Genomic DNA, 25,547 nt, shown 5'->3' on the forward strand with positions numbered 1-25,547 from the left:
AGTCTGACTTGTGGTAGATTTTTGTAGCATTTTTTTTTTTTTGTATATCAAATTGTCTTTCTAAAATGCTCAAATAGTAAGAGCATGGTCCTGTTTCATTCAAGAATAATTTTGTCGAAGCTTGTATGTTTTACATAAGCCGTTATAGGGTATAAGAGTATCACAAAACAAGAATTTCTAATGGTCACGCAAGACCTTTTAGCATCAATAAAATAGACTTTTCTAGTCACTTTAAATGCAAATGATGTTGGGCACACAAAGAAAAAAATGACCAGGACTTACAAACCAGAACTACATCATTCATTGACTTTTCAGATGTGATTAAGTGTACCGTAATAAAGTAACCTTTTTTCCTATATTATCTGAGTAGATGACATTATCACGATTATTATAAAATACGCTATAGTTATTGCTATTATTCTTACTATAGTTAATTTTGTCGCTGTTATATGATTTGAATGCATTTATAACGCATCTTGTATGTTTTGGGTGAGTTGGTACAAGGTTCAGGTTCGAATCTTATCACCCGAACTACGGGTGATTTGGCCCTGGTCAAGCCAACTATAACTGTTCAGATTTCAAACGCACTCTAAGGACTACAGTTTTGTTCCGTATCCAATTCAAAACCTTAGTTTATTTTGTTTTTTGCTTCCTATACAAAATAAATTAAACTTCATGTCGATTCATGTCACAAACGTCGATTTAGGGCATGGTGTCCTGGCTTCAATGATGGGGATATGTCAAGGCAACTTACATCATTAATTTATGTTAAGGGATAATTTTTTTGAACTGCCCCTGTCCACTTCCCACTCAAAAACATTCTTAATTTTTATTTTATGACTAATTAAATTGCAAATGGCCCAATAGGGCTTTCGCGTGATAAATCTTTCTATCTATATGTTTTAACTATATAGCTAATTAGGTTTAAATTAGATGAATGAAAGAGTTAAAAGCAATGTAGGCCAGGAGCAGATCCATGGGGTCGAGGGTGACCCTTCCCCAAGATATTTCTCGCGCCCTTATTCTGTTCTTTTTTTTCTTTTTTTCAATCTTTTTTAAAATAAACTTTTTAATTTGGTACCCAACTCGAATCACATTGGCACCCTTGGTCGAGTGGCCCCAAGATTTTTCTCTAGATCCTCCCCTGGTAAGGAGCAAAATTAAATCCTAAAACGAATAGAAATTATTACATATATGAGGAGGTTCATCCCCTCCTCCATACCTCGCTCTTTACGCTAAAGTATTTTCAGTAATTTCAAAAGAGATATTTATTCTAATTAAATGATCTTTGTGATTCAGGGGTCATTCTTAAAGAACTGGAACAAAATTCAAACTTAGTGTAAAGAGTGGGGCATTGATAAGGGGGCAAACCCTCCTCATATCCGTATTAAAAATATACGAATATAGAAGTCTTTTACGTAATTTAATTTGTAAGTTACGTATATTTATTACTCATAAAAAGGGTCATAAATAAAGCTTAAAGTTCTCGTGGCCTTTTTAAGTAATCGTAAAATCGGAGGGCAGCTAGGCCCTCTCCCCAACCTTTTTTCTCAAAATCGTCAGACTAAATTTTGAGAAAGCCATTTAGCCAAAAAAACAAATTTTTTAACAAAAAGTAAGGAGCGAAATAAAACCTTAAAACTAACAGAAATTATTCCGTATATGAAAGGGGCTTTCCCCTCCTCCACATACCGCTCTTTACGCTAAAATTTGACTCTTTCTCACGAACCTACTTTTTAAAACAATAAAGACCTTTATCGTAAAGAGCGGGGCGTTAAGGAGGTTTCGCTAAAGTTTGACTTCTCTCCTCGATATTTCAAAAACGCGTGCTGTAATGCAAAGCAGAGGAAATTGAATACACCATATTTTTCACAATGCCTTAAGAATGCAAGGGCTTATTAATGTGCATTTGCTTTAAGTAATAACAACTTTCAACCAAATATCATAAAATGTAATTAGTATGTAAAATTCCTGCAATCACCAAGAAGTCACGTTTATATTACTTAAAATACTTTCGGTGAAGCATTAGTAAAACTATTGTGTAAATAATTTCTTGGACCGTACTAGCTATCTGCTTCCAATTGAAAAGAAAAAATATTAGCAAGGGGTAACTTTCTTAATAGGACGGAGAACTAAAGCAAATATCGTGCTTTGCTGTGTTATCATTTGTGCTTTGGTTTCTTTTCGATTGGATTTTGTTTAAATGTGAGTTTCCTTTGGTTTTTCGTATTTTTATTATAGTATTGGGTATTTTTCTTTATAAGTTTTGTTTAAGCTAGTTTTTTCATTGATGAAAGCTTCTGGATGTGAAGCCGAAGTATTCAGAATTTTATCATTATTTTTTATAAGAAAAAATGTTTTTTTCTTTTTCACTATCGTATAAAAAATCTACCTGTTGTTAATACATCTTCGGTTGAATAGCATATAGTGTAAGAGGATTAGGGGGAGAGAGAGGACCTTCTCACATACAGGATAATTTCTACTTGTTCTAAGTTGTCATGTTACTCTTCACTTTTGTTTCAAAAATCTTGCTTTTAAGTAGTTTAAGATAAACCAGAGAATAAATGCTTAAATAAGTAACAAATTAATTGTGGTTTAATAGCCTATAATTTCCTCCAATAATACTATTGTTTCAATATCAGACAGCGCAGGAATGATTTTATCTGTAAATCAAGCTCAACACTGATATGTAGATTGTCCCCTCCGCAATCCCTCGCTCTTTACGCTAAAGTTTGACTCTTTGCCACAATTCTGCTTTTTAAAACAATTAAAAGCTTTAGCGTAAAGAGCGAGGGATTGCGGAGGGGACAATCCATTTCATATACGGAGTAATTTTTGTTCGTTTTAAGTTTTAATGTTGCTCCTTACTTTCAGTTAAAAAAAACTAGTTTTTTTTATGTAATACCATACAAGGATAAGATCTTTGCTAAAGCTCCTCTATCAACAGAATCGAATGCTTGCATTTAATCTATAAAACTGAAGATCAAAGGTGTTTGACTACTCAGGCACTTCTCAATTATTAACCTAAGAGTGAAAATTTGGTCGAAAAATCCTCTACCTTTTCTGTATCCGCACTGTTCTTCTCTTATAACTTTGTCTACAGCATCATCCGGTCTAAAGAGTATCATATTACTAAGTAATTTGCTATCTATAGAGACCAGACTAATGCCTATATAATTACCACACTCACTATTATCACCTTTCTTATACAGTGGTCTAATTAAGGTTTTCTTATAATTTTTAGGTAATTCCCCTTTTTCAAAAATCATATTCATAATTTTCTGTTTTTTTTTTACCATGGATGTAAATTCTTGACTTAATGACAGACAAACTAAATATATGTGTCTGCATTGATTGGCATAATGGACTATTTTGTTGACACATACTAAACCGACTTAAAATGGTTTTATACTACAGACTAGAAATTTATTTTGTTGGATTTTTATGGCACTTGGTATTAACCAAGTGACATATAGCAATCGCAAATTCTGTCGGTCTGTCTGTCGGTCTGTCGGTCCCGGTTTTGCTACTTTAGACACTTCCAGGTAAGCTAGGACGATGAAATTTGCAGGCATATCAGGAACCGGACCAGATTAAATTAGAAATAGTCGTTTTCCCAATTTGACTATCTGAGGGGGAGTGGGGGACTGGTTAATTCGGAAAAAATAGAAAAAACGAAGTATTTTTAGCTTACGAACGGTTGATCACATCTTAATGAAATTTGATGTTTGGAAGGATATCGTGTCTCAGAGCTCTTTTTTTAAATTCCCACCGGATCTGGTGACATTGGGGGGGAGTCGGGAGGGGGAAACCTAAAATCTTGGAAAACACTTAGATTGAGGGATCGGGAAGAAACCTGGTGGGATAAATAAGCACACGTCCTAGATAGATGATTGACATAACCGAAATAGACCCAATCTCTTTGGGGTAGTCGAGGGGGGGGGGAGGGTTAATTCTGAAAAATTAGAAAAAATGAGGTATTTTTAACTTACGAACGGGTGATCGGATCTCAATGAAACTTGATATTTAGAAGGTTATCGTGTCTCAAACCTCTTATTCTAAATCCCGACCGGATCTGGTGACATGGGGGGAGTTTGGGGGGAACCTAAAATCATGGAAAACGCTTAGAGTGGAGGGATCGGGATGAAACCTGGTGGGAATAATAAGCAGAAGTCTTGGATACGTGATTGACATATTGGAACGAATCCGCTCTATTTGGGGAATTGGGGGGGGGGGTTAGTTCTGGAAAATTAGAAAAATCTTTCGATTTTAAGATCTAGATCGGATCTTCATGAAACTTCATATTTCAAAGGACCTCGTAACTCAGATCTCTTATTCTAAATCTCAACCGGATCCAGCGTCATTGGGGGCGGGCAGTTAGGAGAGGGGTCCAGAAATATTAGAAAATACTTAAAGCGGAGAGATCAGGATGAAACTGGATGGGAAGAATAAAAACAAGTCTAAGATACGTGACTGACTTAATCAGGCTGGATCCGCTCTCGTTGGTGGAGTTGGGGGGGGGGGGGTAATTCAGAAAAATCAGGTATTTTTAACTTACGAACGGGTGGTCAGATTTTAATGAAATTTGATATTTAGAAGGATCTTGTGCTTTAAAGCTCTTATTTTAAATTCCAACCAGATACTGTGACATCGGGGGGGGGGGAGTTGGAGGGGGAAACCGGAATTCTTGGAAAACGTGAAAACTGGGGTATTTTTATCTTACGAATAGGTGATCGGATCTTAATGAAACTTGGTATATAGAAGGATCTTATGTCTCAGATGCTCCATTTTCGACTCGACTTGGATCCGGGGACATAGGGGGTTGGAGGAGGGAAACAGATATCTTGGAAAACGCTTAGAGTGGAGAGATCGGGATGAAACTTGATGGGAAGAATAAGCACAAGTTCTAGATACTTGATTGACATAATTGGAACGGATCCGTTCTCATTGTAAGAGCTGGGGGTGTTAATTTTGAAAAATTAGAAAAATTGAGGTATTTTAAACTTAAGAAGGGGTGACCGGATCTTAATTAAATTTGATATTTAGAAGGAATTCATTTCTCAGAGCTCTTATTTCAAATCCCGACCAGTTCTGTTGACATTGGGGGGAGTTGGAGGGGAAATCGGAAATCTTGGAAAACGCTTAGAGTGGAGGAATCGGGATGAAGCTTGGTGAATAGAATAAGCAAATGTCATAGATACATGATTGACGTAGCCGTACTGGATTCACTCTCTTTGGGGGAGTTGGGGGGAGGGGTTCAGTGCTTTGGCGATTTTGGTGCTTCTGGACGTGCTAGAACGATGAAAATTGGTAGGCGTGGCCTGGAGCTGCACAAATTGACTTGATAAAGTCGTTTTCCCAGATTCGACCATCTGGGGAGCTAAAGGGAGAGGAAAAATAAGAAGAAATTAGGTATTTATAACTTACGAGTGGGTGATCAGATGTTAATGAATTTTAATATTTAGAAGGACATCCTGACTCAGATCTCTTATTTTAAATCCCGACCGGCATTAAGCCTCTGATTTTCCTTTTAAATTAATCTATTGATCCTTAGAATTTTGTTAGAGCTCATACCATATGAGCTCTTGGCTCTTGGCTCTTCTGGCCTCGTCACAAGTGCCATATGAGCTCTTAGCTCTTGTTTTTCTAAATCTTTTCTGAATAAATCTTTTCGATATTATTCGGAGTCCACAGTGGATAATTGAGGCTCTTTGGTGTGCAATTAAATAAAAAAACTAGTTTTTTTAACTGAAAGTAAGGAGCGACATTAAAACTTAAAACGAACAGAAATTACTCCGTATATGAAATGGGTTGTCCCCTCCGCAGTCCCTCGCTCGTTACGCTAAAGTTTTTAATTGTTTTAAAAAGTAAAATTGTGGCAAAGAGTCAAACTTTAGCGTAAAGAGCGAGGGACTGCGGAGGGGACAACCCATTTCATATACGGAGTAATTTCTGTTCGTTTTAAGTTTTAATGTCGCTCCTTACTTTCAGTTAAAAAAACTAGTTTTTTTATTTAATTTCTGAACGTTTTTGAATTAATGCATGTTTGATTTTGGCTCTCCGCACATAAATTGTTGAAATGAAATTAGTATATTATTTTTTTTTGGCTAAATGGCTTTCTCTTAGTTTTGATCAGACGATTTTGAGAAATAAGGGGTGGGGAAGGAGGCCTAGCTGTCCTCCAATTTTTCGGTTACTTAAAAAGGCTACTAGAACTTTTAATTTTCAACGAACGTTTTTATTAGTAAAAAATATACGTAACTTAAGAATTAACTTACATAACAAACTTTGATATTCTTATATTTTTATTATGCGTACGAGGGGGTTTGCACCCTCGTTAATACCTCGCTCTTTACACTAAATCGTAAGTTTTGTCCCAATTCTTTAAGAATGACCCCTGAATCAAAAATGCCGTAGAATAAATAGTTGAAATTACTAAAAATATTTTAGCATAAAGAGCGAGGAATTTATCTCCTCCTAAATACCTCGCTCTTTATGCAAAAGTATTTTTAGAACCCCTCATATGCGTAATAATCTCTGTTCGTTTTAAATTTCAATGCTATTCCTTACTTTCATTTGAAAAAACGTTTTCATGTTTATTTTTTCATTGTTTTTTTTTTATAGTAATGCTAGAGAATCCTGCGCCCTTTTCATTGGATTTTTCTTCCCCCATGACATATTCCTCAAAGGAAAGATCCTCCCACAAAGCCCTCTCCCATCAACCCCACCCCCCAAACCAAAAAATCCCAATGAAAACGTCTGTACACTTCCCAATAACCATTACTATATGTAAACACTGGTCAAAGTTTGTAACTTGCAGCCCCTCCCCCAGGAATTGTGGGGGAGTAAGTCATTCCCAAAGACATAGTTAGGCACTAGAACTTTTCATCTCCGTAAGAATGAGCCCTCTTGCGAAACTCTAAGACCACCTGGTCGATACGATGACCCCTGGGGAAAAGAAAAAAAAAACAAACAAACAAATAAACACGCACCCGTGATTTGTCTTCTGGCAAAAAATATGAAATTCCACATTTTTTTAGATATGAGCTTGAAATTTTTGCTATAGAGTTTTCTGATATGCCGAATGCGATAGTGTGATTTTCGTTAAGATTCTATGACTTTTAGGGGATGTTTCCCCCTTTTTTCCAAAATAGGGCAAATTTTATCAGGCTCGTAACTTTTGATGACAAAGACTAAATTAATTGAAACTTATATATTTAGAATCAGCGTGAAAATTCGATTCTTTTGATGTATCTTTTAGCATCAAAATTCCGTTTTTTAGAGGGCCGTTTACTATTGAGCCGGGTCGCCCCTTACTACAGTTCTTTACCACGAACTGTTTGAAAAGAAAATAATTCGGTATTTCGGGGCTTCTGACATTATTACTCCTTTGCGGAAGTTAGGCTCAAAATTGAAAAAGGATTATATTTTTTCTCTGGGCCCCTTCCACCTCTTAGTTCGTTTATTTTCCCGTTAGTTTTCACCTGTTTTCGCTTTATAGTTGTGTTATCTCTTAGCAGTTCTTTCGTTAGTTGAGTTATGGTTGTGGTATGTATGTTTTATCGCTCGTATAGTTGTGTTATTTTCAAATTATACTCCATAATAGAGAGGCTCCGAACACCCAGCATTGTATATTAAGCTCTGAATTTGACGTTTTTTTCTAACGTGACCAGATTCGTCCTGCGCCCTTTTCATTGAATTTTTTCCCCCATGGCATATTTCTCCAAGGAAAGATCCTCCCACATAGCCCCCTCCCTCAACCCTACCCCCAAAACCAAAAAAATCCCCCTGAAAACGTCTGTACACTTCCCAATAACCATTATTATATGTAAACACTGGTTGAAGTTTGTAACTTGCAGCCCCTCCCCCAGGAACTGTGGGGGAGTAAGTCATCCCCAAATACATAGTTATTATGATTTTCGGCTATTCTGAACAAAATGGCTATCTCAAAATTTTGATCCGTTGACTTTGGGAAAAAAATGAGCGTGGGAGGGGGCCTAGATGCCCTCCAATTTTTTTGGTCACTTAAAAAGGGCACTAGAACTTTTCATTTCCGTTAGAATGAGCCCTCTTGCGACATTCTAGGACCACTTGGTCGATACGATGACCCCTGGGGAAAAAAAAAAAAACAAACAAATAAACACGCACCCGTGATTTGTCTTCTGGCAAAAAATGCAAAATTCCACATTTTTGTAGATAGGAGCTTGAAACTTCTACAGTAGGGTTCTCTGATACGCTGAATCTGATGGTGTCATTTTCGTTAAGATCCTACGACTTTTAGGGGGTGTTTCCCCCTATTTTCCTAAATAAGGCCAATTTTCTCAGGCTCGTAACTTTTAATGGGTAGGACTAAACTTGATGAAACTTATATATTTAAAATCAGCATTAAAATGCGATTCTTTTGATGTAGCTATTGATATCAAAATCCAATTTTTTAGAGTTTTGGTTACTATTGAGCCGGATCGCTCCTTACTACAGTTCGTTACCACGAACTGTTTGATAGACCAGGGAGAAACATGTTAGTACGAATCTGGGCAGAGAATGTGGGATTTAAAGTTTAAGTAAGTTTTTTTTTTTCGGAGGAGAATTTGCTGCATGTTATATCGGTATCGTATCGGTACGATAGTGAAACATCAGTATCAGTATCAATCGCAAAAATCCATATCGGTCGGGGCCTAGTAGTAACATTTAAATAAAAATAAAAATAACTTTAAAAAATAGACCCATTGACAAAGGAATTCAAATACAAATGGACAAAAGTCTTAAAGTTAAGTCTTTTTGTGTTCCTTTTTATTAGTAAAGGAGGATTACAATCCAACCCTTGGCCCCTGAATTTTGCGCTCATGTGTCAAACATGCTTGAAATCAACCTTTTGTTTAATAAGTGACCTGGCAATCTAATTTCAAATGAGCAAAAATAGACTGAAAAGCACTTTAAAAGCAGACGCATATCTTATCCTTTAAAGTTAAATTGTTTTCATCCCCGCAATTATTTTAAATCTGTAAAGCAATTAGGTTGCATTCAGAATCATTAATATTCATTGGATTATTAAAAGGCGTCTAGCCTCTATTTGCAAAAAGCCTCTATTTTGTAACTTGCTTTCAGAGATCGACTATAGCGCAATAGTTCCCGATATGGAAAGTTCTCTTAATTGTTCCAGTTCCTTTTCTAAAGTATCACTCTTTTCTATGTTCTTGACTGGTTAACATGGTGGCCTCAAAAATAGCCGGATTTATGGTTTCCTTGAAGGTTTCTCTATTTTAAGGTAGATTCAGTAACTAGCTTACGTCGTTATAACATGAACTCAAGTTTTGATTTTGGAAATGGTTTAAATTTAGCATTTTAATGTAAATGCAACTATGTGGGCCATACTATTTGTCAAGTAGGATAATGATGAAGCTAAACTTGTTATAAAATTAAATAAAAAGCAAACTTATCCTAAATGAAAGTAAAGAGCTACGTTAAAACACAAAATAAAAAGAAACTATTCTGTGTATAAAGGGTTCTATCACCCAAGGACACTTGCTTTTTACACTCATATTTTTAGGAAATTTTTTATACTAATCATAATGCCAATGAAAAATAAACCAAGGCTTAACAAAAAAAGTGAAGGGATGCAGTCTTTTTCATAAATAGGGCAGTCTTCGTTCATTTTAAGTTTCAGCGCAAATCTTAACTTTCATTTTAAAAAGTCTTGTTGAAAAACAAGCTTTTGTGCATTTTGAATGTCAACTTCAAGATAATCCCGAAGATGAGAGAGCTGCTATTATCCTCAACTCTTCATTTTTATTTTAAGGTTTTCCTTCTGCATAATAGTGCTCACAAAATAAAAAATGACTTTGAAGATATGCACCACTTAGTTTTTACTCAAATGTAAAAAATATTGCTCAAATGTCGGGACTCAATGTAAGAATGACACTTTATACGATTATTTTGGGATTTTGCAAATTAGGAAAACTAAATAAAAGTCAGGATAATTCCGCTTGTTACGCTATTTGTTTTAGAGGTTTAAAAAGCTTCTTATTTCAATTCAATGGAACATTGCGTTTCAGCATTCTCAAATAAAGAGAATTGGAAAAAAAATCAACATTTACTAAAAGAGTAAGGGGCTGGGGAGGTGGTAAACCTTTTCATACGCGGAATAGTTTAAGTTTGTTTTAAGTGTTAATGTTGCTAATTACTTTCAGTTGCAAAAGCTCGTTTTCCTTCTGTTTGATTTAAAATTGTTTTCAAATTATATCCAGGTCTAACCAAGATATTATGTGGGTCGGTAATTGGTTCCATAAAACCCCGATTTCATGCTGATAAATTTTATATATCGACAACTTTATATCGGCAATTTATATTCGACTGTAAATTCATTGGGAGCATTCTGCTTTTTGAGTTTTTCTGCTTAAGAATTAAATTATTAGATTGTAATAAAAATTTCGGACAAGATTTGAACACTTAGTCTAAATTGGATGAATAAAATAAGTGAATAAATGTGGATGAATAAAAGTTTTTTCTTTCTAAATTCCTTCATAATGTTTTAAAACAGAATTTTGGGTGGAGAGAAAGGAGAATTATTCTTCATATGGATGGAGATTCTGTGTGAATTTTGATTTCCAACTCGACTGAAACCATCACGACCTGTACAATGGCGCTTTCTATTGTTTAAATTTCATAAAATGTATAAATATGTTTAAATACATTGAATCAATGTTTATAAAGAAAAAAAAGACAAATTAACATTTGGAATAACTGAGAGCCAGACTCCTGGTAGTCCTCGTCACACCACCTCCCCTTCCAAGAAATATTCTCTCGAGGCTCATGATGTCCCAGCTCGTCTGTTTCACCTCTGTACCACCAGGCAGGTAAATGTAATATTTTATGCTACACAGAAACAGATTTTTGCAATGGAAGGGGGCACTATGTTCTCCCTTGTACCAATAATAAAGGTGCTGGCCAAAAGTGCTCCCAGGAATCAAGAGGGATTAGATATCAATTTTTACAATTAAAATGTATCCGGAATCTTTCTACTGGTAAAAAATTCATCATTTATCATTTTATACATAAGTGCTTAAAACATCTGTAACAGGGTTCTCTGATACGTTCAATCTATTAATGCAATTTTTATGATATCATTTGAATTGTCGAAGGGCTTAGCCCCTAAAAGTTTTGGCCACTATAGCTCGAGTTGCTCTTTACTTACAGTTTTTACCACAAACTCTTTAATCGGAAATCGCAAAATTTGCAGTATTCCCGAGGAGCGTGTCTGACTGATCAACCCTCCCAAAGCCTTTCTAGATAGAAAACTACAGTAATTTTACTTGTGTTTCAAGGGGGAGAAGGGATTGTAAAAAGCCGAAGTTAAAATTCGAAAATTAAAGTTAAATGAAAGTTAAGCTAAGAGTTAAGAGTCCCTATTGCTGATGTGCTAGATTCCTGTTATATCCATTTTGACACCTGCTTTCCAGAATTGTCTTTTTTTTGGGTCACTTGAAATCATGGGGAAGTCACATGAGTTACTGTCATTCGAAGGTTGAAACAAACTTCTTGTACAACCTAGCACGCTATGCATACTTCAATATCAAATCCCTTTTGCGAAGTAGACTCAAGTTCACGTTACGTAGATTTATATTACATGATGGTAAAGTTAATAAAACAGAAATAAAACGAAATTTCTGGCTAAGCAATTAATTCCAAAAAACCCTTGGACGCTTGATCAGAGATTAAATCTTCATTAAATATTTTAATTTTTATTGTATGTTGATTCTGATAATTAAGATCACAACTAGACTGGTTTTATTCCATTTTACGTTAGCCTAGTGTGGAAGGACTTGAAGGGTTTTGCCCCTAAGAGTTTTTGCTACTATTAGCTCGAGTTGCTCCTCGTAAGAAAAAATTACGCCTTGTTTACAGACAGAGAAAAGCAAACCAAAAAAAGGGGTATTTCTGAAAACATCCACAATAAACGGAGCTACCAATTCATAGCCCTGAAGATAACACAAGACCTTCCCGATTTTTCTCTATCAAACAGTAATGGAACAATCTTAGAAACATTTGCTTTTCTGCATTAATTAGAGCAGGTACAATACCTGTCCATTCTGGATTAACAAGGCGAGCAATGAGTATCCAATTCCCCTTTTAATTTTCGACTCAACTCTATACCTTAATTCAAAATGCATGAAGACATTAAACCTGGCTTAGAAGAGATGACAAGCTTTCAAAAATTCGACACCAAATAACGCTGTGGATGTCAGGCATTTTTCGTCCCTAATTTGACTTCAGTTTCTTGATATTTGTCGTTTTTGCTTAAATTCATTGCATGATAGCATGATTACGTTAGATATAGCATCATTTTCGGTTACTACTGTATTGCTCCTCAGTCAGGAGGTAATTAATTTTAGTTCTTTCTTTTTCTTCTTTTTAACCTAAAAAACTGATGCAGCTTGATCTCAGTCGGAAACTCTATACCTTAATTCCAAATGCATGAAGACATTAAATCTGACTTCTAAGCCAGATTTAATATTTTCATGCATTTAGAATTAAGGTATAGAGTTCCCCGACTGACTGATCAGTTGGTGAGAGATGTCACTCGGCAAGGGTTTTCATGTGTTTCAACCATTTTAATGAACAAAAAACAAACTTCAGGAATGCATTGGTCATTGTATCTTCTTCACTCGCATTAACAGGAAAAATATAGTACAGCATTAAAATTCTAATAAAGCGGAAATTTTCCAGTTTGAATCCTGAATCAGAGAGGTTAGTTTAGAGATACTTAATTCACTTTGTGCTAAGTTTTGAAAAATAAATTAAATTGAAGGAGACCTTTTAGAATATATCGAATGCTAGTAATTAAATTAAATTTTACTGATTAAATTATCTAGGATCAATATTTGAGAAACACAACTTTACTAGGGCTTATTACTCATTAAGCTGCCACACTCTCATGACAGCACAATGATGATGCTAGGAAAATCTGGGACTACTGCATAAATTCCCTGTCACATCGACTTTTCCCTTGAGAAGTGACAACTCTTGAGACAAATTTGGCTAAAAAACTGACAAGCGTTTCCACTTCGAAGGGTTGTTGCTAGAGATTGCTTTAAAAAACCATTCTAAATTATTTTTGCGCTATAATTAATTTATCAACCTCCATAGTATGCAAAGCTACCAATTTGTATCCCTGGAGACTAAAACAAGAGGCTTCTGATTTTTGCCTGTCAAGCAGTAATAGAACCATCTTAGAGAAGCTCTCTTCTCTCTATTAATTTAAACAGGTGCAACACTTGCCCATCCTGAACTAACGGAGCAAGCAATGATTATTCAATTTCCGTTTCAATTTTCCACTCGACTTTGTATCTTAATTTCAAATGCATGAAGGGATAAAACTGGCTTAGAAGTACTGACAGGTTTCAAAAATAGAATACAGAATAATGGTGCAGGTTTGTCTTGTTTTTATTTTTCTCCCCTAGTTTGACTTTATTTTCTTGATTATCGTCTTTTTTATTTACATTCATTATAGAATTGTACGCTGTGACAAAACATCAGTTTTTATTATTAGTGTATTGCTTCTCTTTCACGAAATAACTTCTTTTGTTTCTTTCAATTTTTCTTTAGACTTGAACTAGATAGAAGTGACTTTGCTTGATTTAGGTCAGGGATGTCAGGTATTAGGAGGTCTCATTAACATCAAAATATTAAAAAACAATTTTGGGAAAATTCACCAAGAATCGTGTTAAATTAGGTTTGAAGTATCACCCCTCCAGTATAAGCGAAACATTGCGGAAAAGGGTGATTGTGAACGCCACTTTTCGATTGGTCTAAATGTTTTATGGACAAACTTTCAATTATCTTAAATATATCCACCACTACCCATAGTAACCAAACTCTAAAAAACGAAACATCCAATAGTAATACAGCCAACAGTAATCAAATTCTGAAAAACGGAGCATCAATATTTTTGACATCAATAGATACATCAAAAGAATTGGCTTTTTCTGGTGATTCTAAACATATAAGATTATTAAGTTTAGCACTACCCATCAAAAGCTAAGACCCTGAGAAACTTTTCCTGATTTTCCAAAAAGAGGAAACAATTAAAAGAAGAAACAAATGATCGTATAAAAAGGTTGAGCAATGAAAAATGTCTCGTCAGATTCAACTCCATCAGAGAACCTTATTGTAGAGGTTTCGAGCTCCCATTTACAAACATGTAGGATCTTGTATTTTTTGGCCAGAAGACAGGTAAAAGATGCTGGCCTTTTTTTTAGCAATGCATACTTGAATATGAGATACAGGGTTAAATAGCTTAATGAAGTACATGGGAGCAAACAAATCAGATTTGCTAAAATAATGCGATCTGAGGAATTTAAATTATTGACAAACGATACACCATTTAACCATTTAACAAGTAGCCGTCCAAGAATCAACAAAGTTTTTAAGACCGACAACTACAATACTCAATGTCCATAAATCTAATTGAATAGCTCTACTGGAAAAGAAAAATCCCTCTCCCCCAAAACCAAAAAAAAATTTAGTCAAATCAAAATCTCTCGTAAAAAAAAAAAACGTTCAAAATATAATTCCCTGACGTCCCCTCCCAAGAAATACTTGTTCAATCTGATTTAAATTATAGTATATATTCAGCCACCTTAATAACCACCGGAGGCACATTTCACATACTTGGTACCAAATGGGGAATAACAAATCCTTTACTAGTTCTCCACCTCTGCTCAATCGCAAGTTGATCTACATTCCTAGTACTTCAGTCATGTAAGTAACTATCACTTCTATAAACAAAAATATCTAGGTATATAATCCTGACGTTCATCCATAAATATCAGAACCCAAAACTTTCTAACCTGCCCAGCATTCATCTCTTGTGTTTTCTGTACCAAGTCTGTGTATCCTTAAAATCTTTTACATATTATCATCTTATTCTTATCAATTCACTTTGAAAAATGTGGACACATTTATAATTAGAGTAAAACACAGACATAAAAAAAATATAAGAGCTGACTATTGCATGACGTAAAAGAAGTAATATTTTATTAGTGAGAAATTTTTTCATTGGACAAATATCCTCTTGACACTTTAGAAATAACAAAATCACTGTAACGGTTTTCGAGACAATTTGAATTCAACATAAAAGCCAATATATCACAAACAATTTTACTGACTCAATGGTCCTCATCTCAATAACATTTTCAATTTATGATCTTACTCTACTATAAACCATAAAATTAGTTTTACCTGCATTAACATATATGAGACCAAAACTGGTAAATTTATAAAGTTAAGCCATTTCTATAAAGTATTAACCATTTCTATTAAATAATCAACACAACGACTGAAAAAAGTAACAATAGTGTTATCTGCAGACAAACTAAAGGAATTTACCGGCGAACTGAATTTCATCGTATCAACATAAAGCAGTAGAAAAAATACTGAATAGAAATAACATCATTAAATAAAATTAAAACATTTTCCAGTTAAGAAGCTTTTAAACAACAAATCCTCATTTTTGAAATAAAATTAAATAAAAAAAACAAGCTTTTTTAACTGAAAGTAAGGAGCGACATTAAAACTTAAAACGAACAGAAATTACTTCGTATATGAAAGAGGCTGCTTCCTCATCAACGCCCCGCTCTTTACACTAAAGTTTGACTCTGTCTCTCAATTCTTCTTTTTAAAACAGTAAAAAACTTTAGCGTTAAGAGCGGGGCGTTGATGAGGAAGCAGCCTCTTTCATATACGAAGTAATTTCTGTTCGTTTTAAGTTTTAATGTCGCTCCTTACTTTCAGTTAAAAAAACTTGTTTTTTTTTTTTAATTTCTGAACGTTTTTGAATCAACGCATGTTTTGATTTTGGCTCTCCACAGAGGAATAATTAAAACGAAATTTGCATTTTTTTTTTGGCTAAATGGCTTTCTCATAATTTTGATCGAATGATTTTGAGAAAAAAAGAGCGGGGGAGGAAGCCTAGTTGCCCTCTGATATTTTGGTCAATTAAAAAGGCAACTAGAACTTTTAATTTTTTACGAATAATTTTATTAGTAAAAGATTTACGTAACTTATAAATTAGCTTACGTAAAGAACTTTTGTATTCTCATATTTTTATTACATATATGAGGGGGTTCGCCCCCTTGTCAGATCCTCGCTCTTTACACTAAAGCTTAAATTTTGTCCCAATTCATTAAGAATGACCCCAGAATCACAAAAGCCGTAGAATAAATAGTTGAAATTACTAAAAATACTTTAACGTAAAGAGCGAGGTATTAGGAGGAGGTGAGCCCCTCAAATGGGTAATAATTTCTGTTTGTTTTAAGTTTTAATGCTGTTCCTTACTTCCAGCTGAAAGAACTTTTTCATATTTATTTTTTCATTGTGTTTTTAAATAATGCTAGTAAATCCTGCGCTCCCTTCATGGAGATTTTCTTCCCCCATGACAAATTATCGATGGAAAGTTCCCCCAGCATATCCCCCTCTTCTCAACCCCTCCCCCAACCAAAAAAATCCTCCTTCAAACGCCTGTACACTTCCCAATAACCATTACTATATGTAAGCATTGGTCAAAGTTTGTAACTTGTTGCCCCTCCCATGGGGACTGTGCGGGAGTAAGTCGTCCCCAAAGACATAGTTATAAGGTTTTTCGACTACGCTGAATAAAATGGCTATCTCAGAATTTTGATCCGTTGACTTTGGTAAAATAATTAGCGTGGGAGGGGGCCTAGGTGCCCTCCAATTTTTTGGTCACTTAAAAAGGGCACTAGAACTTGTCATTTCCGTTAGAATGAGCCCTCTTGCAACATTCTAGGACAACTGGGTCGATACGATCACCCCTGGGAAAAAAAACAAAAAAAAAACAACAAAAAACAAAAAAACAAATAAACACGCATCCGTGATCTGCCTTCTGGCAAAAAATACAAAATTCCACATTTTTGTAGATAGGAGCTTGAAACTTCTACAGTAGGGTTCTCTGATACGCTGAATCTGATGGTGTGATTTTCGTTAAGATTCTATGACTTCTAGGGGGCGTTTCCCCTATTTTCTAAAATAACGCAAATTTTCTCAGGCTCGTAACTTTTGATGGGTAAGGTTAAACTTGATGAAACTTATATATTTAAAATCAGCATTAAAATGCGATTCTTTTACAGTTCGTTACCACGAACTGTTTGATATTAAAATCTACTATATCAAATACCTTTCTAAAACTGACAAATACGGTAAGAATATGTCCACCGTTTTCAAGACAAATGTTCACAAAATCTGACATGTATTACAACAGAATGGATCATTCCTCTTCCTGTATTGTTCCTCCTGAAATTATTCTGTGTTTCAGAAAGAAGTCCATTTTTATTCAAAATCATACATTCGACTGTGTAGACTTTCCCCCCTTATATTTTTGAATATTATGTAGTATAGAAAAAAGTATTTAGCTCACGATGTTCGGCTTAGCATATTCTTTATGTGGTAGCATCACTTTGCCTCGTTTTAGATGTCTGGAATTGTTTCGGTGTGTAGTGACATGTTTATGATGTGAAGCCAACAGGGTAAAAAGTAAATCATAGCTGCACCGAAAGCGCAATGATTCAACCTCATAGTGGCAGCTAAGTTAGATTTTATTGACTTGATCACCTTTTCCAATTCACCGCAAGTGCCTTGCTCAAGCTTAAAGCTCAGACGTCTTCCCCTATTGTCACAAAATTCAACCTTCTACAGCCAGTTTTTATGTTCTCTACCTACATGCTTAAAAATTACAGGGACTTCTGAAAAATACTCATCAATCTGATTTGCAATTGCCTGTTTGTCAGTAATTTACAAACCTGCAATCTATAGTGGCTCTAGCCTGGAATCTTTCTTACTTCCCATGATCTAGTTAATGAACACCACAGTGAAGCTCTCAAGTTAGTAATATCGATGTCAAAATGCAGCATTCTGTGCAATAATGAAAAGAACGCGTGTGCGAAAGATGGTATATTAAATGTTATATCTCTGATTCTTTCATTCCTCAAAATTATATACCAATCAGATTATTTGAATAAAACAATCGCTTCTTCAATAATGAAAGGTATGTATATATAAATAATGACGAAGACCACACTGCCTTTCCATAATACAACTACAGAAGAGAGAATAATGAGGACTTTTTTCCCAAGACAGTGAACCAACAAAACCTATTTGAATATTTCAGCCCTATATCTAAGGGCCGTCTTCAGTAAAGAAAATAATAAACAATAAAACACAATAAAAGTTTTCGGTTAAAAATCCATTCTGTTTTTTTTAAATAGCCTTGGCATCATTACTTCTTAACGAAAAGTTCAGCCAAGACTGTGTGATAAAAGCTAACATTTTACAAGCTAAAAAGGTTCATTCATTGAACTAACTGTATTTATTAAAAATTGGAATAATTTCTTATTGCGATATTTGCCTTCTCCGCAGCTAATCTTGTAGTAATTTTGGAATTGGGCTTGTTTTTATTCGTTCCTATTTTTGTTTTTTTTTTAATTAGATTATTTTCTATAATCAATTTTGTGTACATAGGGTTGAGTATGTATTCACTTAAGTCTCTATTTAGGAATGTATTATTATTTAAATTTCGTTTGATTTCGATTGCCTCGCGGACATCTTTTTGATTCCTAGGTCATTGCTAATTAGAATTGTTTCGTCAAAGAGAACATAATGGTTTGAATTTTCAAAAATATGATTGCTTAAAGCTGAATCGAAAGATATGGAGTTCTTTCTAGATTTTAATTCTTTTTCAACGCTTTCTTTGTGTTGCTGTAATCTTATTACTAAATTTTGTAAAACCCCAGTTACTCGTCTAAGAGGGGTGTATCAACCCTATGTACACAAAATTAATTATAGAAAATAATCTAATTGAAAATAAAATAAAAATAGGAACGAATAAAAGCAAGCCCAATTCCAAAAGAGCTACAAGATTAGCTGCAGAGAAGGCAAATATCGCAATAAGAAATTATTCAAGTTTTCAATAAATACAATTAGTTCAATGAGTAAACCTTTTTAACTTGTAAAATGTTAGCTTTATCACACAGTCCTGGCTGAACTTTTCGTTAAGAAGTAATGATGCCAAGGCTATTTTAAAAAGAAAGGATGGATTTTTAACCGAAAACTTTTATTGTAAGTGTTTTATTGTTTATTATTTTCTTTGCTGAAGACGGCCCTTAGATATAGGGCCGAAATATTCAAATAGGTTTTGTTGGTTCACTGTCTTGGAAAAAAAAGTCCTCATTATTCTCTCTTCTGTAGTTGTATTATATATATATATATATATATGTATATATATATATATATATATATATATATATATATATATATACATATATATATATATATATATATATATATATATATATATATATATATATATATATATATATATTATATATATATATATTTATTTTCTTTATTTCCCTTAAAAAATGAGGAGTAGGCTACAATATAATATAAAGAAAAGACAAACGATAACGCTTACAATAAAAAAATATCAAATATTGATCAAACACTTAAAAAGTGAAAAAAAGATGCAAAAACACTTGCTAAATAATTTAGCCAATAAATCGTCAAGAGCCAGAACTGTTACTAAAAAACGGAAATAAATTGTAGCCTAAAAGGATAATTTTCGCCTTGTCTTCAAATGTTTTATATTTTTTCTTTATACAGACTACAGGATCCTTCACTTTAAGCTTTAAAACAATCTCAGTGTTACTAAAAGAAAGGGGAAAAGCTAGTAAAAATTTGCAAAATTTTAAATAAGAAACTTTAATGGGTGAAAGATCAGAAGGTCTGAAATTACGGAAGAGGAGGGACGGGAACATTACGTGAGGCAGAGCAACAGCGCTATACATACGACCAAGGACATCACGATGGTAAAGACCCCAAAAACGAATTAAAAGACCAAATGCCTTGCGTAGTTTTATCTGAACATGCTGAACCAGGACTGGTTTAAAATCTCTTTTCGAAGCAGCATAAGGTAATCCCAAATAAGTGACTATTGCGGACGACTAAAAAATAACACCATTGCCGCAATCGAGAGTCGCCCTGACATTATCCTCTAAACAATTTATAACAAAAAAATTGTCATTTTTCAAAACTGATAGAAAGGTCCATATCTTTTAAATAATTAATTAAAATATGAAAATTAGAAACAAGACAAGACTTGGAACGGCTTAGAAGGATAATGTCATCAGCATATGCAATGTAAGTTTCGCTTATTGTGCTGTTCTTCAGGAAAGACTGCAGAAACACAAGCACCGTTGATTTCGAATGAGGACTATATTTTAAAGAAAACGTTTATTTTTGACAAAAACGTTTTTATTTTATTTACTATATGTATACCGCTCTTGATTAAATGGGCTGGTAGTATAATTTTCTTCTCTGACTCCGTAGATTACATTTATCAAGATGCTTCCAGAGAAACATTTTTCACGATGCTTTTTAGTAAATCAATAATGCTGCTTTCATCTTCTTTTTAAGGGTTCTAGGTCTACACAAAAGCTTAATGCAATGTCGGGTCTTATACAAGAAAAATGCCTGTTCCCTGGCTTTCTGTAGCTTACTTGCACTTTCTTTGCAAGCTAAAACGAGAGGCTGAAGCTTTTAGCAGTTGTGAGTAGACCTTGATTGGATAGAGCAGACACAAAAAACCCTATTGAGTTTCATAGAAAGTGGAATTTGCTTCTTTTCCGACTACAAACTAAGAATCTTCCTTCAAAAGTTCTTTTCAAGTTTTATTTTTGTTTAATATTTCAATTAGCGAAGAAAAAGCTTATTTCTTATGCTGATTCTGAATAGACAGTATTTACTAGCAGATGAGTTACCATTCAAGACAATTTGTATTTGAATATATTTTTAATATAAAAAATATTCAAGAAAATGTTTTCATTACTCCTAAGTTATGAGCTAAAATTCAAATAGACTTTTAAATTTACATTCAAATAAACTTAGTTTGGAAAGAAAAGTACCGTTTAAAGAAATTTTTTTTTTTACTGTGGAAAGAAAAACTGAAATTCGAAACTTCTTTTTAAATGAATTCGTGAAACCTGTCACACAGGTATGAAACTTGTGCACTTCTTATCTTTGGCATATTAGAACGAAAAAAAACCCACAGACAATAACCTCCCTCCTCCCCCTTATTTTTAGTGCCTACTCATTTTAAGAGTTGTTGTAAAATCTTCAAATATTATAAAATATCTGGTTTTTGCTTCAGGGAAAACTAAACATTTAAATTTTTTAGTGTTAGTGTTTCAATTTATGTATAGGAACCTTTGATGGTCTTAGTACAATCCAAAAAAAGTCTTCAACTGAAAGTAAGGAGCAACATTAAAACTTAAAACGAACAGGATTTACTCTATATATGAGGGGGGCTACCCCTTTCTCAACCCAAGCTCATTACACTGCTGTGTTAAAGTTCCTTTTAAATAATTTGTATTCAAATTCAACGGCCCTTGTGCTGGAGCAGGCTTTCTTAAGGAATTGGAACTAAAGTCAAACTTTAGTGAAAATAGTTAGGGTTAGGGAAGGGGTAGTCTCTTTCATATAGAAGATGATTTCTTTTTGGTTTAATTTTTAATGTTAACTCCCTACTTTCAGCTGACACATTTGTTTTTCATTATTATTTACTTTCTGACCATTTTTAAATGATGCCAGGAAATTTCCCTCCTGGCCGTGTAATTTTCTTTATAGAAAAAGACCTTTTTGACTATACTGAATCAAATAGATATCTAAATTTTTGATCAATGTCTTTGGAGAAACAAGGAACGTGGGAGGGGATAAATCATCCTCCAGTGTTTTGGTCACTAAAAAAGAGTGATAAAACTATTGATTTACGTTTGAATGGGCCCTATCCCAATCTTTTGGAACCATTGGTCCAACACCATCAACTCCGGGGAAGAATATAACAACAACAACAAAAAGCAAAAAAAAACAAACAAATCCTTGATCTTCCTTTTGGTGAAAAATTAAACTTCTACATTTTTATAGGTAGGACCTCGTAACCTTTACCGATATTACTTCAAAAACAAATCTAATTATTCGTCTTTTTGTTATTGTAAACAGGATTAGCAGTAATCAGGGCTTAATTAAATAAACTAAGTTTTATGGCTTTGCATAATTTTGAAGATTTTGATGTTTTTGCATTATTTAAGCTTTACTTGACTCGGTTTAAAAACTGGATTGAATTTCAAGTGAGTTTAGAGGTGAGTCAAAATTTCTTATCAAGCCCACAGTTTCAGCAGTAATCTTAGCTAATATCTACTCTAAACTAAGTTTGACTAAAAAAAAATCCATACTAATGCTTATTGCCAATGAAAAACTATATTTCCAAAGAAAGGAGGATTTTCATTTTTTCTAATAATTCTTAATTTATAAGAGAAATAATAATATATTCCTTAGAATACATTATACTATGGATTTGTTTATTATGCTTAAATATTTTTGAAGAAGATTAGGGAGCAATCATCACCTAATACTGATGTAAAGAGTGAGATTCAAAATTGGAACATCGAAAATAACCTAAGAGGAAGTGTCCTGTGGTGGCGCAGTGGGTTTGACCTTAGCTTGGTAATACGGGACCCAGAGATCGAATCATGCTGCAATAATGCACCGCAGGGCCGACGCAGGGACCTTAGTAGTCAAAAAGTGTCGTTAATCTGATACAATAAGGCGAAGTACTTACGGTAGAACAGCAGCTATGAAACTCTCCTCGAAGGACGAATAATCTAAGTTTTAAAAGCTCTGAGGTGATAGTGGGGGATTATTTACTATTCATGCAGAGTGTTTTGTTTACCCGTGGTGGCGCTGTAGATCGATCTCTACTTGGCTACTTGGACCTGGAATTCAGATACCAGAGGCCCATCATAGGATCCTTGCAGTCAAGGATTGTCGGTAACCCATTGAATAGACTCCAGGAAAGCAAGATATCCTCCCCCCCCAAAAAAAAAGAATTTCAGGTTATGACAAATTGGGTTAGTTTACTGAAGACACAGAAGAAATTCACAGTCTTAATTAGGCCCTAATGCATCATTTTGATTAAATTCACTAAGAGTTTTCTTGGCACTAAGAAAATTACGGCTAGTCAAATTTCTTAGTTGGAATTTCTTTCAATTTTAGTACAAATTTTTAAGCACAAATTAGATGGTGTAGCACTATTTTTTTTAGTAAAAAAAAAATAGTGTCCGATAGCCATTTTTCTTCATTTTCATTTACTTTTTGGATAGTCAGAGAGACAATAATGGTTCAGTTGATGTCCTGTATACTTCTTCAGTTTCACTACAAACACTTTTCTAGCAAAGTCTCTAGAACGTTTTCAAAAACTTGTCTTTGTATCTAATCATCCAAAACTCCAAGATTTAAGTTTCCGTCTTTGTAACAAGCAATCCAATGTTCAGACCAGAACATGATACAGCAGAATTACATATCCATCATGTCCTCTCTGATTTAAAATAAGTAAAAAGAAGAGCGAAAGGCATCATTTAATTTTCCTTTTTCTGTCCTTTGGTCAGAGGAAAAACTGTCTCTTTGTAGTTTTTTCCTTGTTCGCCAAAGATAAGTTTTTTAAATTGGATCTTAACATTAGAAACTGAAAACTCTTTTGAAGAATTTCGCATAACGCGATATGTTTGAAAAATAATTTGAAGACAAAAGAATGCAGTTATTAATTGTTCAGTTTTACAGGTTCAATAACCAAACTAGATATTACATGAAAAATTTCCTGACCATGTAATTGAAAATGAAAAAAAAATTAATTAAAAAAAACCATTAAATAACGAAATATATTAATTATCTTTGTTAATGATTAACATCAACATTGTGTATTTGATTTAGTTCAATATAATAATATTCGTCCATTATTTAATTACATTTTAACTTGTTAAAGAAATAAACAGGTTAATGTAATGAAACTAGCCTCGAAGATGAATCTAGGAAACTATCTCAACCGTCATACGTGATTTCAGAGTATTAGAGTTTTATATTACTAGCAAAAACAAAGTTAAAAAACAGTTTACCTTTTTTCAAGATAATTGATAAAATTTGATAAAATCTTTTTTTTTTTATTTCTTGTGCCAAATCGATTATGAACATTGTTAATGAGCCTATTCTGTATAGTTAATTTTAGCTGCTTGTTTAACCTAGGTAAGTTAAAGTTCATTTTCCCTGCGATTTGTACAATTTTGAGTCAAGCTTAAAGCTGTGACTTACACCAAAAAGTCAAAATGCTTAGATGATTGCATCCATTGGCTTGTGACTTACACCAAAAAGTCAAAATGCTTAGATGATTGCATTCATTGGCTTAACATCTATCCATTCACCAAGCCGAAATTTCTATGTTACCTAGAATTTCTTTTAGTTACTAGACTTTGTTACTTAGACTTCTTTTTAATTCTGCTGAAAAAGTAGGAAAATTAATTTTTTCAAAAAAGGTTTTACAAAGCATCCTCCCTCCAACGAAAAATGCTCCTTTCTCCGAACAAAGATCATGGGTACACTTTTGCCAAGGGACGTCAATTTCAAGCAACTTCTGTTGTTAAAGTGAAGTTACTACGGTTTGCCACCTGCAATGCACCGTTAGAGACATCAAAGTCATGATAGCACAGCTTTATATTTGAACATTGCTTTACATTTGTAGCTTTACATTTACGGTTCTTAGGGGAGATGGATGGTACATAGAAGTATTGCATTAACAGAGATTTGTCACCCTTTTTGTTTCATTTATTTCGTTTACTTCTGTTTTCTCGTGTAACAGTCTTAGCAACTAATGGTCTTGCTGGTACCCTATGTAGGCACTATTGTGTCATCTTCATTGGTTTTCCTGCGTGCTGAAATTATTAGTCGATACCCACGTTTTCAGATACGTTCTTTGGTAGAAAAATTGTCAGGCTGCTGGCCGATTTATAGTTAATAAGAGGCCTGACTTGGGTTAGTCAGTTGAAGCTGTAAAACTTCTTCTTGGAAACTCCTTTAAAAACTATTATTACTTCTTCCAGATTTTTACCAGGAAATTTTTTCGTACATTCACATTTATTGGGGTATTTCTTCTTGGAAACTTTTTGGGAAAAATTCTTCACACGTTCCTTTGTGTATTTTAGTATTTTTTTTTTCTTGGAAATTTACAAAGCAAAGATTAGCGCATTCACATGTACTTTGTAGTTTTTCTTGAAATCTTTTTACAACAAACAAACCTACATTGAATAACAAATTTGTAAACCTTGACGGCCTATCTAGTTTAAAGAAGAAAGTAACATAGCTGATTATTTGCCTTTGATGACAGAATGATCGCATTTCATAAATTTTTTTTATATCTTACAGTAATGTGGTTTCATCAAAGTTAGGTAGCCTCTTATGTCCCTTGCCCACTGATTTGTCACTCAAATTTCTGCTTTTGATGTGTGTTACAATCTAGTTGATAATTAGCAGCCTTCGCTGTAAGCTTTGCTCTCTTCTAGTTGCGTTTTAATGTTTCCATATATTTTGTTTTGTTAATAATAAATAAATAAAACCCTATTTTCCGGCAATAAGTTCCTGTAAACTCGGAAAGTAAAAAG

The 25,547-nt window shown here is 33.9% G+C and overlaps 1 protein-coding gene across 3 annotated transcripts in view; it reads left to right on the forward strand.

The window, feature by feature from the left end:
* The first annotated feature begins 2,079 nt into the window (after positions 1–2,079).
* The window catches only part of LOC136029479 (neuron-specific calcium-binding protein hippocalcin-like), a 140,189-nt gene continuing 116,721 nt past the window's right edge, over positions 2,080–25,547 (forward strand). Inside the window, exon 1 of one of the 3 annotated variants that reach the window (XM_065707906.1) lies at positions 2,080–2,205. The gene's annotated coding sequence lies outside the window, so the exon portion shown is untranslated. Of the gene's footprint in view, positions 2,206–9,174; positions 9,266–22,156; positions 22,203–25,547 lie in introns of those variants that run through there. The other 2 variants (XM_065707903.1, XM_065707905.1) reach the window with 2 other exon arrangements.

The sequence above is a fragment of the Artemia franciscana genome, chromosome 7 (genome assembly GCF_032884065.1).
Source record: "Artemia franciscana chromosome 7, ASM3288406v1, whole genome shotgun sequence".
In the NCBI taxonomy this organism is placed as follows: domain Eukaryota; kingdom Metazoa; phylum Arthropoda; class Branchiopoda; order Anostraca; family Artemiidae; genus Artemia; species Artemia franciscana.